The sequence below is a fragment of the Puntigrus tetrazona genome, chromosome 16 (assembly GCF_018831695.1).
Source record: "Puntigrus tetrazona isolate hp1 chromosome 16, ASM1883169v1, whole genome shotgun sequence".
Taxonomy (NCBI): domain Eukaryota; kingdom Metazoa; phylum Chordata; class Actinopteri; order Cypriniformes; family Cyprinidae; genus Puntigrus; species Puntigrus tetrazona.
Window position 1 is genome coordinate 11,094,618 of NC_056714.1, and position 16,097 is coordinate 11,110,714.

Below are 16,097 nucleotides of genomic sequence, written 5' to 3' on the forward strand. Positions count from 1 at the left end.
AGACTTCTTTATTCACTGTTGCTGAACTTACCCACAGCGGATCTGAAATTGGCTCTTACTGCTGAGACAAAGAGTTGGATGGTGGATTTTGGTCACCACTGCAACAGGAAATATCGCATGGAGATGGAACAGATCTTCACTTTTATAGATGATGCGAGCAAAAAACTCAACAGACAGATTAAGGACTTGGATGATATTCGTATCGCCATGGCAACACTTAAAGAGATCAGAGAACACCAGATCTCCATAGACTTTCAAGTTGGTCCAATTGAGGTACATACAAATATAAAGAAAAAATGAACCTGTATCTATATATTAAATCTGTATTTTCTTAAGGATATTTACACGGCTGTGTGTTTACACTATATCTGACACAAAGTTTATTATTATAAAAAATTATTAAAAAAAGGATTCCATACAATGCACAGAATACATGGAATATATTAAGAAAGGAAATAAAGAGAAAAAAAAAAAAAAATATATATATATATATATATATATATATATATATATATATATATATATATATATATATATATATATATATATATTACATATTGTCTTCTGGTATAAAGATTTTTCCCTGTTTTTGGCCTGCAGGAATCATACAGCATGCTACATAAATATGGATTGTTGATTGCCAAAGAGGAAGCAGATAAAGTGGACACACTTCGTACACATGGGAGAAACTGCTTTCCCGTAGCACAGAGGTGCAGAATGAACTGGTGTCCCTTCAACCAAATTTCAGAGGGGAGCTCATCAGAAACGTTGAGATCTTTGTGGAGGACTGCCAACACTTCTACCACGACTATGAAAGGGTGAGTCCTGAGGGGCAGGTAAACTCTATTCACGCACTTCTTTCACTCTGAGATGTTCCCTCGGGCAATTACATTTACGAGCCCAAACACAGTTGTTTTTCAGGATTTATGTTCCTTTGGGTGTTCTGTAACGTAAAATGGCAGAAATCAAAACACACAAAAATCAAAGTAATTCTTTGAAGCTTCCACTACGAAAACAAAGTGGTTGTTTATCATAAATTAACAATATGTGCATATGTTTTTCTGGTTTTACAAATTCTCAGGATGGACCCATGGTGGTTGGATTGGCTCCCCAGGATGCCAGTGACAGGCTTATTATGTTTCAGGTACAGTAATTTACCATGTCTGTTTCATAAACATAGACATAACAGAAGTTGTTTTTAGTTTTTGTTAACGTACATATGAATGGTTTCTTGCCTGATGTTATTTACTAAAATGGTCTGGTGTTCCACAGAATCGTTTTGACAATCTATTCCAAGTACATCACATACACAGGTGGGGAGGAGCTCTTGGCCTACCAGTTACTCAACATCCTCAGTTGCTTGAGATCAGGAAACAGTTGACACTTCTCCAAAAGCTCTATGGACTTTACAACAGTGTTATCGACACAGTTAACGGCTACTATGACATTTCATGGGCTGACATCAATATTGACAGAATCAACAATGAACTACTTGAGTTTCAGTCGAGGTGAGAAGGTTAAAGAAGTCAACCCAAATTTTTGAATATCCACTCTCTGGCAGTCATATTATAAAAGTTGCATTGAAAAGCATGAAAGCACCAGGGGATTTCAATTGTGCAACTAATCACAGAAGCCTCTCGGAGAATAGATTCATTCTCCATGCCTGTCAGGGACTGAAATTAAAGTCAGCTGTGTTGGAGCAAGAACCAGTGTAACACAATAATCTTTGCAGAATAATAGGGTGTAAGAAGAGGTTTCTTTCTGATTCAATTTAAAGTATACTTGAGTTCAATACAATAGCAATGAAAATTTTATGTCATATGCTGTCAGCAAGATTTACTTTATAAGCAGTCGCTTTATAATGGACAGAATTTTACAAATAACAAATAAGGCAGACACAACAATAAACTTTCAACCTCACAACCAGTGCAATATTCAACATATGCATTAAGGTAGTGATGTAATTTTTTTTTGTATCATTTTGTTTTGTAGGTGCCGTAAGCTGCCACGGGCCCTTAAAGAGTGGCAGGCATTTCTGGACCTCAAAAAAACGATTGATGACTTTAGCGAGTGCTGCCCCTGTTGGATCTAATGACTAACAAAGCCATGATGACTCGTCACTGGAAGAGGATTACTGAGGTTACAGGTCACATATTTGAGGTTGAAATAGATCCCTTCAAGCTCCACAAACATCATGGAAGCCCCACTGCTTAAGTACAAAGAAGAAATTGAGGTCAGAATTTCACTTTTACAGATACTTGCAAATAGATTAGATCACAGTTTTGGCCTTTAAGGGTTTCTCCACTCCAAAATGAACATTTTGTCATTAATCACTTATCGTCCCTTAAAAATTGTTTGTCCTTGGAACACAATTTGTGACATTTTTTGGTACAAACTGGGAGGCTTTTGACTGACCCATTGACTTCCAAATAATGAACACTGCAAAGGCCCAGAAAAGTATGAAAGACATCTTCAGAGTAATCCATCTGCCATCAGTGGTTCAACGTTATGAAGTGATGAGAATACTTGTACACAAAGAAAAAAAAATAACATTTGGTTTCACTTTATTTTGATGGTCCCTTATGAATATTCGGTTGACAATAAGCAGTTTTGCATAGACTGGTAGGTTTAGAGTTAATAATAAGTTGAGAGTTATAAGTTGACTTGAAAAAGATACCTACAGCCAGTAGAATGTCTGTTGGTAGAGCATCACAATAAAGAGTTAGCAGATAATAATCAGACAGTTGTTAGTTGACATGTAGGTGCAAAGTTACGTAATATCAACAAGAATGTTCATAAGGGACCATCAAAAGAAAGTGTTACCCAACATTTACTTAACAGTGTACGTGGTGCTGTGATAGCCGCAGACCGTGACCACTCCAGGTACATAGATGCATCACTTGACATCATTCATCATATCTACTGTAGATTCGCACAGAACCATTGAGCCGTTTCTGTGCAGGACTGTGTCATCTTCGAATATTCAATGATTACTATAGTAAATGACGTCAAATCAAGACCGCTACAGTATAGCATACAGCTACTGTATAGCGTCCACAGAAACAGTCGCTAATGAGGCATCTAAATATGTATGTATATACTTTCATACTTTTCTGAACCTTGACATTGTTATTTACTTGGCTGTCAGCGGGATAGTCAAAAGCCTCCTGGTTATTATGCAAAATATCTTAACTTGTGTTCAAAAAGAACAAACAAAGCTTTGACAGGTCTGGATGCACTTGAGTAAGTGACTAATGACAAATTTTCATTTTGGGTTGAGTAATCCTTTAAACTGTGTTATAACTGTAACAACTCATTGGTGCAGGACATCTGTATTAGTGCTGTGAAGGAGCGTGACATCGAGCAGAAACTCAAGCAAGTAATTGCGGAATGGGACAACAAGACCTTTACTTTTGCACACTTTAAAACCAGAGGGGAGCTCCTTCTGAGAGGTGACAGCACATCAGAGATCATTACTAATATGGAGGATAGCCTGATGGTGCTTGGCTCACTTATGAGCAACAGGTGAGCTGTTAGTATACTATACGTAATTTTATTTTATGCTAGTACAACTATAGTCTTATCTAGTCTACTAATAATTTCTCTAATGGGAGTTAGTTGACATGTGAGTGCAAAGTTAGTCAATACAATTTTAGGACTAATAAAGTGTAACAGTATTTATTGTGACTGTATTGCGGCATTTAAATGTATATGTTTTGACTTATTTTTTGTGGTCACTTAATAAAACATAGGTCTATCAAATGAAATGAATCAATACTAGTTATTTTGCATATACTCACATAACTTGTGTCTCTCTATAGATACAACACACCATTCAAAGCTCAGATCCAGAAGTGGGTTCAGAACCTCTCCAACACAACAGATATCATTGAGAACTGGATGACTGTGCAGAACCTTTGGATTTACCTTGAGGCTGTTTTCGTTGGTGGAGACATAGCCAAACAGCTCCCGAAGGTAATAACTCTCAAACATTTACAACTATTTTTTTTAGTCATTATAGAAAGTGAAAAACAATGGGGAAAAGAATGAAGGAATAAGGCTAGGTGTAACGTCCAAAAATCAAAAACACAGGTTACCAGGCAGAGATCATACACAGCAGAGTCAAACAGGAATAATATGGTAGACCGCTCGGTAAGGCAGGTGAACTGGCAATACTTTTGCATTAAGTTAGTGAAGACCTTTGTTTATAAAGGCCTCCCAACAGGAAATGGATGTAGAAGAAGCAGAGGGCTAGGTGTTACACTAGGTTAAGTCTGATGATTAATTTCAAATCCACATATCCCATATGAGCATCATAGATGAATGTGATAATCAATATAGTTTTCTGTGTATTTGTAATTATTTAATCGGTTGTCTTACATTCCCTTATTTTTTAAAAATGGTAAAAGACATAATTATATGAATTTTACAATATGACATGTTTTCACCCAAAAGAGAAAAAAATCTAAACTTGTTTTCGGTAACACTATAGAACACTTATTCACTATTAATTAAGTTTAGGTATCGGGTAGGATTAAGGATGTAAAATATAAGGTCAGAACAAGGGATTAATATATGCTTAATTACTATTAATATTTGGTTAATAGTCTAGTACTATGCATGCTAATAAGTTAAGAGACCCTAAAATAAAGTGTTATCAGATTTTCTTACACTGAAATAATTATAATGGGTTTTTTTAACATTTATTTTCAGCTTGATGTTTTTTGTTTTGTTTTGTGAATGATTTTGTGATGATTTTTAAATCTTATTGACTTATTGAAGTCAAATGTTATACTTCTGTTTTAGGAAGCAAAGCGGTTTTCCAATATCGATAAATCCTGGGTGAAAATAATGACTCGAGCTCATGAGATGCCTAATGTAGTCCAGTCATGTGTTGGAGATGAGACCATGGGTCAGCTGCTGCCTCACCTGCTGGAACAGCTAGAGATGTGTCAAAAATCCTCACAGGGTATGTCACGCAACTGTTTATCAGTCAAGTCTTTATATCAGGATTCAGCAGTTTTTATAGTGAGATGCACCTGGGAACTATATTAAGGGAAAATAATCTGGAAAACAACTTCAAATATTTTTGAGTTGCATTTTTTGTCAGGTTCAGTGCAGCTGATTTTAAGCAATTTCTTTACAGGTACCTGGAGAAGAAGCGATTGCTCTTCCGCGTTTCTTTTGTGTCAGACCCTGCCCTGCTAGAGATTTTAGGCCAAGCATCTGACTCACACACCATCCAGGCTCACCTACTCAACATCTTTGACAACATCAAATGTGTCCGCCTCCATGAAAAGGTGATCACTACTTTAACTGAGCAAATACAGTATAATATAATATCTGCTTTTTGATATTAAATCAACTTTTCCCAACAAATTGCTTTTTTAAGATGTATGATAAGATTCTGGCGATATCATCAAGAGAAGGCGAGACAGTTGAGCTGGACAGGCCGGTCATAGCAGAGGGCAATGTGGAGGTCTGGCTAAATGCGCTACTTAAGGAATCTCAGAGATCTTTGCACCTTGTCATCCGTCAAGCTGCACTTGCCATTCAAGACTCTGGCTTTGAGTTGATCGAATTTTTGGACTTCTTTCCTGCACAGGTATGCAATCTGACAGCAACGACACATTGTACTGTAAATTAAGCAACACGGTGCAGTATATTAATCGGATGCTTTCTGTATATTAGGTTGGTTTACTGGGAATCCAGATGATCTGGACGGAAGGATTCTGAGGATGCTTTTGAGCAATGCCAGATATGACCGTAAGATCATGCCAGCTAAAACCAACCATTTTTTCTTGAGCTCCTCAACAATTTGATTGACATGACCACGAAGGACCTTGGATCTGTTGAACGAACAAAGTATGAAACACTAATCACCATCCATGTACACCAGAGGACATCTTTGATGATTTGGTGAGTGCCTTAATACAGTTAATACAGCTTATATGTTACATTTGTAAACAAACCAAATTTTTGTAAAGCTTTATAATAGGCACTTTAGCCGATGACAGGAAGCCAAATAATTTGTTTATTATATATATTTTTTCTATTTTGTATTATTATTATTATTATTATTATTATTATTATCATCAAATAAGGTTTCTCATAATTTGGATATGTCAACTGGCAAGGTTGGATGTCTTAATATCTCATGACTGAATGCCAAACAGTACTCAAGGCAGTTTTAAGCATTCATAGACATGTTTTTGAGACAAATCCAAAAGATAAGCACTCAATGTCTGTTCTTATCACACAGTGTCGTTTGCACATCAAAAGTCCAACAGACTTTGAATGGCTGAAGCAGTGTCGCTTTTACTTTAATGAAGACTCGGATAAGATGATGATCAACATCACAGATGTGGGTTTCGTGTATCAGAATGAGTTTCTAGGCTGTACTGACAGGCTGGTCATCACTCCTCTCACTGACAGGTGCTGCTGGCAATTACAAGCTTGTTTACCTCTATTTTTCCCACTGTGGGGCCATTTATGTATAATTACAAGGCAGATGTGATTTCAGTAACACTTTATTTTATGGTGTCCTTGTTACATGTTGTGTGTACTATTATAATAACGATAAATTATGCAGTTTCCTCCCAGAGAATATGTTTGGAATTAAGTAATAATAATATTAATGCATGATGTTATGAATGTTCAGATTTTTACTGGAAAACAAACAAATACTAATCATGATTTTTATGTAAAATGTTTTTGTGCCATTTTCAATACATTTTTCAGATGCTACATTACTTTAGCTCAAGCTCTGGGAATGAGCATGGGTGAGCCCCAGCTGGGCCGGCTGAACGGGAAAGACAGAAACCACTAAGGACATGGGCCGTTGCCTGGGCAAATATGTGTGGTATTCAACTGCTCCGATCAGATGGACTTCAGAGGATTGGGCAGAATTTTCAAAGGTGCCAATGCATATCATAAAAACATGCATTATAACTTTAAATTCTTGCAAAACATCATATTGTCATTCATTGTAACTTGTAAGCAATCATCTCTAATTCATCACCCATACGCAAGTAATATTCGGGTGATATGGTGCGTGAAATTAAACACTTAATAACCCATTTCTTTGATTTTTTGTCATTTTATTAGGATGTTCTTATTGCATACTTAAAGGTGATGATTTTTCTTTCATTTTTTTGTGCCTCTAGGTCTTGCTCAGTCTGGCTCCTGGGGTGTTTTGATGAGTTTAACTCAGACGACCTACCAGTGCTTTCAGTGGCAGCTCAGCAAATCGCCATTGTACTCACCTGCAAGAAAGAACGGAGGAAGAACTTCATCTTTACGGATGGAGATAATGTGGAGATGAACCCAGAATTTGGAATCTTCCTCACCATGGTGGGCTGGTGGCTATATGCCTTCTTTAAAATATGACACATCTCACAAAGAATTACTTTTTAACACTAGGAATTAGGAACTATTAAATGGTATACATAAAAAGTATTCCAGTGGTTTGTGCATTTTTTCACTGTAAATACATAATAGAACTGTGACTGCATATCATCAGTAATAATTGGTGTTGGTCACATGGCCAGTCTTAAAATAAATAAATACAATTTTACAATTTCTAAAACAGTATAATGAGATACAAGGAAAATTTTTATTCACTTCTGGTCAATTGACCTATTTTTTGTTTAATTTTATATAGAACACATTAAACATCACAACTAGATACGGTTACTTGTACTTGTATAATTACTGCTTGTGAAAATCTGTGGGAAAGAGACAAATGAAATGTAGGAATGTTACAAGGTTACATGTTAATACTAACCTTAATACTATGCACAGAATGTTATTATTTTCACATTTTGTTTTTTTGGTTTTATGTTATTTTCAGAATCCTGGATATGCGGGAAGGCAAGAACTTCCAGAGAATCTGAAAATTAACTTCCCTTCTGGTGGCGATGATGGTTCCTGACAGACAAATAATTATCAGAGTGAAACTGGCAAGCTGTGGCTTTATTGACAATATCGAACTAGCCAGGAAATTCTTCACTTTATACAAAACTGTGCGAGGAGCAGCTCTCTAAGCAGGTGACTATCAATAGTAGCAATGTACTCAATAACTAATAATCAGATATTCACTGATCTCTGTCCCACTTACTATGAAATAGATTAAGGCTAGAAAATACAGTAAAAAGTTGTTGCTCAGGAACTTAAGAAAGTGACAATATCCAGGTAAATTCTAGAGGATAAACATGGTATTTTTTCTTTCTTCACCTAAATCCTGACAAGAGCATGCTCTGGATTAAACGTGTCAGCCTTCATTCTTAAATATACTTGTGCATAATTATACGTAACCTAACTTACATTTTGAATAAGGTCGTGGTAGAGGTGAAGTTTACTATTTGCAATTTTAGGTCATTTTATGCAATTTCTTTATTTTAGACCAGATATATATATATATATATATATGTATGTATATGTATATATATATGTATGTTTATTTATTGATTTGTTGATGTATTTCTGAGCTTGATTTGTGTGTTTTTTTTTTTCCTCTTAGGTCCACTATGACTTGGTCTTCATAATATTCTGTCCGTCCCATGCGTACACTTGGGGCAGCAAAACGGGCCAATCCTAATGACACAGAGTCTACTATTGTCATGAGGGTTCTGCGAGACATGAACCTGTCCAAACTGGTAAAAGTGCCAGTATACATACATAGTTTTCAAATACTGTATGCTGTACTAATAGACCGAACAGTCAACAGTCAACTCTAAAATGATAGATTCTCTCTCTTTGCAGTTCAGCATCAGAATTCCTTTCTAAAGCCATCTGTAACAACAATAAAATGTGTCTCTGTCATTTAAGATTGATGAGGATGAGCCATTATTCCTGAGTTTGATTGAAGATCTTTTCCTGGAATTCAATTGATAAAGCCGGATACCCTGATTTGGAGTCAGCCATAGACAAACAGGTTATTTGGTTGATGATGGTTAAAAACTACACCATAATTTAAATTATAATTTTAATGTAATATATAATATAATTTTCTTTTTTTCTTAATAGGTAACTGAGGCTGGTCTGATCAATCACCCACCGTGGAGGTTAAAGGTCATTCAGCTATATGAGACTCAGAGAGTCCGTCATGGAATGATGGCACTAGGACCAGCGGAGCAGGAAAAACAACCTGCATTCATACTCTAATGAAGGCCATGACCGTGAGAATTAGAAATTAGGCACCGAAACTAGACCATTAACAATTTAATTTCATTATTGATGTTTATTTAATTTGTGATTTTGATTGTGAAACAATGTTTAGACTGCGCCAGCCTCACAGAGAGATGCGTATGAACCCTAAAGCTATAACTGCACCTCAAATGTTTGGTCGACTTGATGTGGCTACCAATGACTGGACTGATGGAATCTTTTCCACTCTTTGGAGGAAAACACTCAGAGCAAAGAAAGGTAGATCAACTATTTAAAAAGAGGAATAGAGAATGCATTAAGCTTTTTGAAGCTGAATTTCCTGAGATATTTTAAATATATATCAAAGTAAATTTAAAGTGTAAAGCACTGAACATTGAAATTATTAATCAGACTTGTCATGTCTGGTCTGAAATGTGCAAAAACACTGCTATGAGTAAATGTTTTCAAATATATTAGAGTCGGTTGGCAAGAAAGCCAACGGCTTCCAAAGTGGTTAAAAAACCTCTCAAACAGGCAAGAGTGTACTAGTCCCTCCCATTACATAAAAGGCAGTGAAATCTATAACACATGAAAGAGAATGGTTCATTTAAATGGGAAAAACATGCTGAAGCCTATCAATAGGGTTTTCAAATCAATGAACAAGCAGACATTAAACAGGCCTTTAGACACTAATGGGCAAAGTAATCAGCCATAAGATGCCAAATGTTAACCATTGATCACAATGATTGATGGAAGCCACAGCATTATGCTTTTGTGTATTTGTATCTGTTACATTTCTCATTTGTTTTCCATATTTTATTTGGGGAACACATAGGAGAACACATATGGATTGTCCTTGATGGGCCAGTTGATGCTATATGGATTGAAAACCTAAACTCTGTCCTGGATGATAACCGCACACTGACATTGGCCAATGGTGATCGCATTCCCATGGCCCCCAATTGCAAGATTGTGTTTGAACCACACAACATCGATAACGCCTCCCCAGCCACAGTGTCCCGTAATGGGATGGTGTTTATGAGCTCTTCTGTCCTTAACTGGAGCCCTATTTTGGAGGTGGGTGATGGGAACAAGTTCATAGCATTATTACATATAGTATATAGTATATATTTTGACATGATGTACTTATTGTGTACATGCACATTTTTACAATCTACTTATATTTGAAAATACTGTCCTATAATTTGCAACATTTGCAAATCCTTTCTGTAGTCACATTACACCTTGCTTCCACCATAGCAAGCCTGGCTCTAGCCTGATCCATACCCTGCCTTAATAGCAGCAAAAGTGTTTTGCAATTTAACATGAACACAATAGATACATTGCCCCTGACAATTCAATATTTTGTTATTAAGTACATAGTGTTTAAAGAGATATAATATAAAGTGGAACTGAAAATTCATTATTCAGGTTTTTTCCTCTTGGCATGGAACAAAATTAAGATTTTTAGCATAATAAGTTATAATAAGTGAATGTAAAACACTAAAAATAGGAAAAATTAAAAAATAATGAACCATAATGAACCTTCTGAACCATTATCATAATATACCTATAGCTTTGTACAAGCAACAGAACAACTCTGACACAAAATTGCCAAAAGACATCACAATGAACATTATAGTGAAGGTTTAAAGTATCCTATTAATAATAAAGGAATAATGAGCTACAAAAAAAATTTAATAAATGGAATCATTGGAATGTTTTAAACTAAACAAGTGTCAGCAGCTGATGACAGAATTTTAATTTATTGGAGAACAATGCTATTCTGTTCGTTGTTTGACCTAAAATTGTAATTCTTTCATCATTTATTCACCCTCATGTCAATCCAAAGCCATGAAGCCTTCGGGTTTCATCATATGATTCAGTAAAGCTTCTTTCAGAACTTATATTAAATCGCTGGATTTTAATGTATTTTGAAGCATCAAAGATTTAGGGGAAATGGACTTTCAGTGGATAGACAAAAATCTACAAATATGTCCCTGCACATTTGCATCATAAAAGTGAAGAAAGACATCTGCAGAACCCTGAATGTATAAAGCAGTGGTTCTGCTATAGTTATTCCTTATACTCCACTCTGAATTACTGGAGTCTAAAATCCCCAAGGCATTTTTCTCTGTCTTTATAAAAGACTTCAAAGCGTTCAACTGTTCAATGGATGAAGAGTAAATGAGGGAGAGCCAGAAAAAGAAGGACAAACTATTTTCGAGCTCTAAAGAATACTTCATTTAATTTCAGTGTGCAGATGTCTATCTCTCACTAAGTGTGTGTCCTTCCTAACAGGTTTTTCATTCGTGTGTGTGTGTTTTTAGGGCTGGCTGAAGAAACGTTCCCCTCAGGAAGGGGTGGTCCTGAGGGAGCTCTTCTCCTCTTCTTTTCCTGAGCTCTATCGGTTCAGTGTCCAATCTTTGCAGTATAAAATGGACATGCTGGAGGCCTTCATCATCATGCAGTGCATAAATATGCTGCAAGGACTCATTCAGCCCAAGGTTGTGATTCAACAGCCGTAGTCCTCATTAACCCAGATTTTACAACAATGAAAGACTGCCTACTAACTTGTCAATCAAAAATAAGTGATTTAAACTTCAGCTTCTGTGATTAAAGAACAGAGCTGTTGTCCCGTGATTTATTGCATACAGTATATGCCAAATAGCAGACTGCAGTTATGACCAGTTACTGACCAATTTTAATCAGCACATGACGTTTTGATATTCAACCCATGCGGATTTTCCTTATCTGAAAGTCATGAATATGATTAGGGTGAATTGTTCCCAAGAAATGTCACACAGTGTCCATTGCAGTGCCATTCTTAAAGCATTTAGTTAGAGATACATATTATATTATATTATATTATACAGCCCTATTGTCACCACATTACCATTCTGTGAGAATTCTAGCCCAATTATACATTGTACCCATTGACTCTATAAAGAAGTACCTGTAACCTTTATTTCTTATTATCTCTCTTTTTTGGTTTGGATATGTTTGATAAAGCATAATATGAGTTCTCTTTTTTATTGTGAAAAATATATATATTCAGACAGACATTTGATGATGTCTTTGATGATGTAACCCATCAGGAGCAGGGAGGAGCTGTCTCGTGAACACATGGAGCGTTTGTACGTCTTTGCTCTGATGTGGAGTGTGGGAGCCCTATTGGAACTGGATGATCGAATGAAATTAGAGAGATGGCTCCGTCACCATGACAACATTCGCCTGGACCTTCCCAGCATCCCTCCCCACAACGAGGACACTATGTTCGACTATTATGTCACTAATGATGGTATCAAACACACTTACACACCCTCCTTCTCTCCGATGTTATAATTGCTTTATTTTTGCACTCATCAATCAATACATTTACCTTTGTCAATTATGATTCTGTTTACTATAGCTCTTCCATTTATCTAAAGTTATTAGGTCAATTATTAACTAATCAATATAGAAATTTCTGACTTCATCGATCTGATAAAGCAGAAACAGTTTATAGATTTTCCAATTGGTAAATGACAAGGAAAGTTGGTTTAGTAATACTAATTGACAGCCTTTCTTCTGAACAGGAAAATGCTAAGACATTACTGCATCTGTCAGTACAATTCAAGCAGCAGGCTACAGAATTTCTCTGACATTTTTGTATAGAGAGGCAAATTTGGACTTGTGGAGAAGAGTAAATCTGAAGTCTGTCGTCTCAAGACAGTATAGTTTAAAATTGATTCTGTGTTTGTTGGTTGGTTTTGATGGGCCACAATGTTAAGTATATTTCTGGTTGACTTGTTGTTTTCGGCTGAAGCATGTAACAAAATCACAAGGTCATTTCCAAATTTTGTCAGCAAAATATTGTACACTTTGCAATTCAAATAGACCCCTAATTGGCAGCATTCATGTCTAAGCAAGATAAAGTTTCCCAGCCCTTGCATTTTCATGCCAAAAACTCTTGTGAGTCAGAACCAGGGCTGATAACCCTATTTAATTATAGAACACATTGGCTTTTCTTTCTGGAATTTTAATGAAGGTGCTTGCATGATGCTTTATTCAGAGTGCTTACAATGGAAATTTAGCTATTGTGTATTTTGCAGGCCACTGGGTTCACTGGAATACCAGAGTGGAAGAGTATATTTACCCACCTGACTCCACACCGGAGTATGGATCCATACTGGTGCCCAATGTAGACAATGTCCGCACTGACTTTCTCATCCAGACCATTGCAAAGCAGGGCAAGGTATGATCCATTTAAATTCTCTGTGATTTCTCGTACCGCATCGTGTATATTTGCTGCAACTTGTTTTGAGGGATTACATCATTTTACTAAAGTATGAATAAAGTATGAATCATAAATTAATCATCACTTATTTTGTTTGCTGTGGGACAGCTGCACACCATAAACCTATAGTCATCCACTGTTTTCTGCATTTTATTCCAAGTCTTCCGAATAAATGAGGAAAATGTCCATAATATATTCATCATGAATGGATAATTATCCTCATCTGCTATTGCATTCAATATTGCTTTTGTTTAACATTCAAAATTGGGTGCATCAAGCAATTTACTACACAGATTTGCAGCAGTGATGCGAATCTCTCATCGAGAGAGAGAGAGAGAAAGTGAAAAATACACTACATGCCGAATTTGAGTTACAGCAAGTTTTATCTTGAGAGATGCAAGAACTTTAATTAACTCATGCAAAGTGAGTCTTTGCTGTCAGAGCACAAACACATTCATAATTTTGTTTATATTGATAATGCTTTTTGTAACGTCTCGCATTTCACATTTATCTGTCTGTTGCATATTTCATATTTTCAAGAAATTGTGACAACCTGTGTGTTATGGTATGAACAATTGGGAAGATGTAGTATGATAAAAGTGTTAATTCAATTACTTTGGATGTTAAAATATGTTCTCAAGACTAGCAATATTTTAAATACTGCATCTTTGTTACGTAGTTCCCAAACACCTGTTAGCGACGGCTCTGACATATGAACAAGCATCATTTTGGTGGACTAGGGTTATCTGTTTTGAATATTGGACTGCAATTGTAGATCATATTATAAAAGCCTCTGGATCTTAGTTTTCATCAATGTCACCCTGTAGTGCTGCATTATCGATTCCTTTGAGTGAGGCTCGTTTAAATGGACAGCTACTTTGTTTGTCATCAAGACTTTTCCTGTGCTGCCAGCACTATGATTAGCTGTACACAAGGACAGATGGTCACCCTCTCTGGAGTCTACTCATGTTTTCTTCATGTGTTTCAGGCTGTGCTTTTGATAGGAGAGCAGGGCACTGCCAAAACCGTCATCATCAAAGGCTACTTGTCTAAATATGACCCAGAGTCCCACACCACCAAGAGTCTCAACTTCTCTTCTGCCACCACACCTTTTATGTTTCAGGTACATAAAGACAATGTTTTTGCCCCAAACATGTTCAGTATTTTGCTGTCTTTAATCAGCAGGTATTTGGGTAAAAGTTTTTATGAAGGCTGCACATGCAAAAAATGCTGGGTTAAATACAGCCCAGCCCAGGAACAATTTCCACATAAATTTATTGTGATTTTTATCTCTAATAAGTTACTTAAGCAGCAGTTCAGCTTACACCCATGAAAAAAACCCAATGGTAACTTATAGTTAAAGTGTTATAAGTTGACTGTTTTTATTAAATTGTATAATAGTTACAGGAAATTCCAGTTGAATCATTGTTCACAGTATAATAAAGCTATTTCTGAAGGATCATATGACACTTACTAGGTTATTGGAAGCTAGGCTAAGGGCTATTTTTAAAATATATTAAAATAAAAAATAATAAATTGTATATTTACACTTATTTGGGATTGTATATATGTAATATTTACTGTATGTTGATTAAATTATATGTAAATTCACAGTATTACATTGTATTTACAGGTTTCATAGAAAGTGCCATCTTTTGGGAAAGTGTAACATCTAGAAACAAGACCTGAAAGCATAGCATTCCCCAGGCTCAGATATTAAGGGTTATTCAGCGTGGCTAATGGTTCCTTAACATTCGTTGCTTCAACATTGACTATTATGTTATTGATCCAAATCTCATCTGTGCTTCCTAATTTATGAGCTGCCTTTGGATGTATTTGTGGGTAATCTGCATGCATATGATTGTTTTCGTGTCCGGGACTTTTTAGCGTTCTGTGGAAAGTTATGTAGATAAACGAATGGGAACCACTTACGGACCTCCGGCAGGGAAGAAAATGTCCATCTTTGTTGATGACATCAATATGCCTGTGATCAATGAGTGGGGCGACCAGGTAAGAAATTGCAAACGATAAAGCTGCGTAAGCAGATGCATTTAACTGCAGGATGTAACAGCCGCTATTTGTATGTTGTTGTTTTTTTATTTCCAAGAAGCACAGGTGAATGCACAGAAATACACAATAAAGGGCTATATAAATGTCTCATTCATTCATTAAACAGATTCAAGATGAACACCTGCATAATTTACGTTGTTGTGTACATATTCTCTTAGGCATGTCTGCAGTCATTTATCAAATTTTGATATAATAGATTGTGATTATAAATCAAGATGCTTAATTTGCATAATTCCTTGGTGCTAAAACATCTGCTCTCTGTGAACTTTATTTGCAAAGTTGAAACTGAGAAACATATTCACAGATTCCATTTACTTTCTTCACAGGTCACTAACGAGATAGTTCGGCAGCTGATGGAGCAAAACGGTTTCTTTAACCTGGAGAAACCAGGAGAGTTCACCAACATTGTGGATATACAATTCCTGGCGGCTATGATCCACCCTGGAGGGGGACGAAATGACATCCCCCAGAGACTGAAGAGACAGTTTTCTATTTTCAACTGTTCTCTTCCTTCCAATGCATCGATAGACAAGATATTTGGTTAGTATCACTGTCAAAAAATGAAAGATCTGAAGGTCAATCTGAGGAAAGATTTTTCAAC

General features: G+C 36.1%; 1 pseudogene; it reads left to right on the forward strand.

Annotated features, from left to right (window-relative positions):
- The window catches only part of LOC122360817, a 92,216-nt pseudogene that overhangs the window by 27,047 nt on the left and 49,072 nt on the right, over window positions 1-16,097 (forward strand).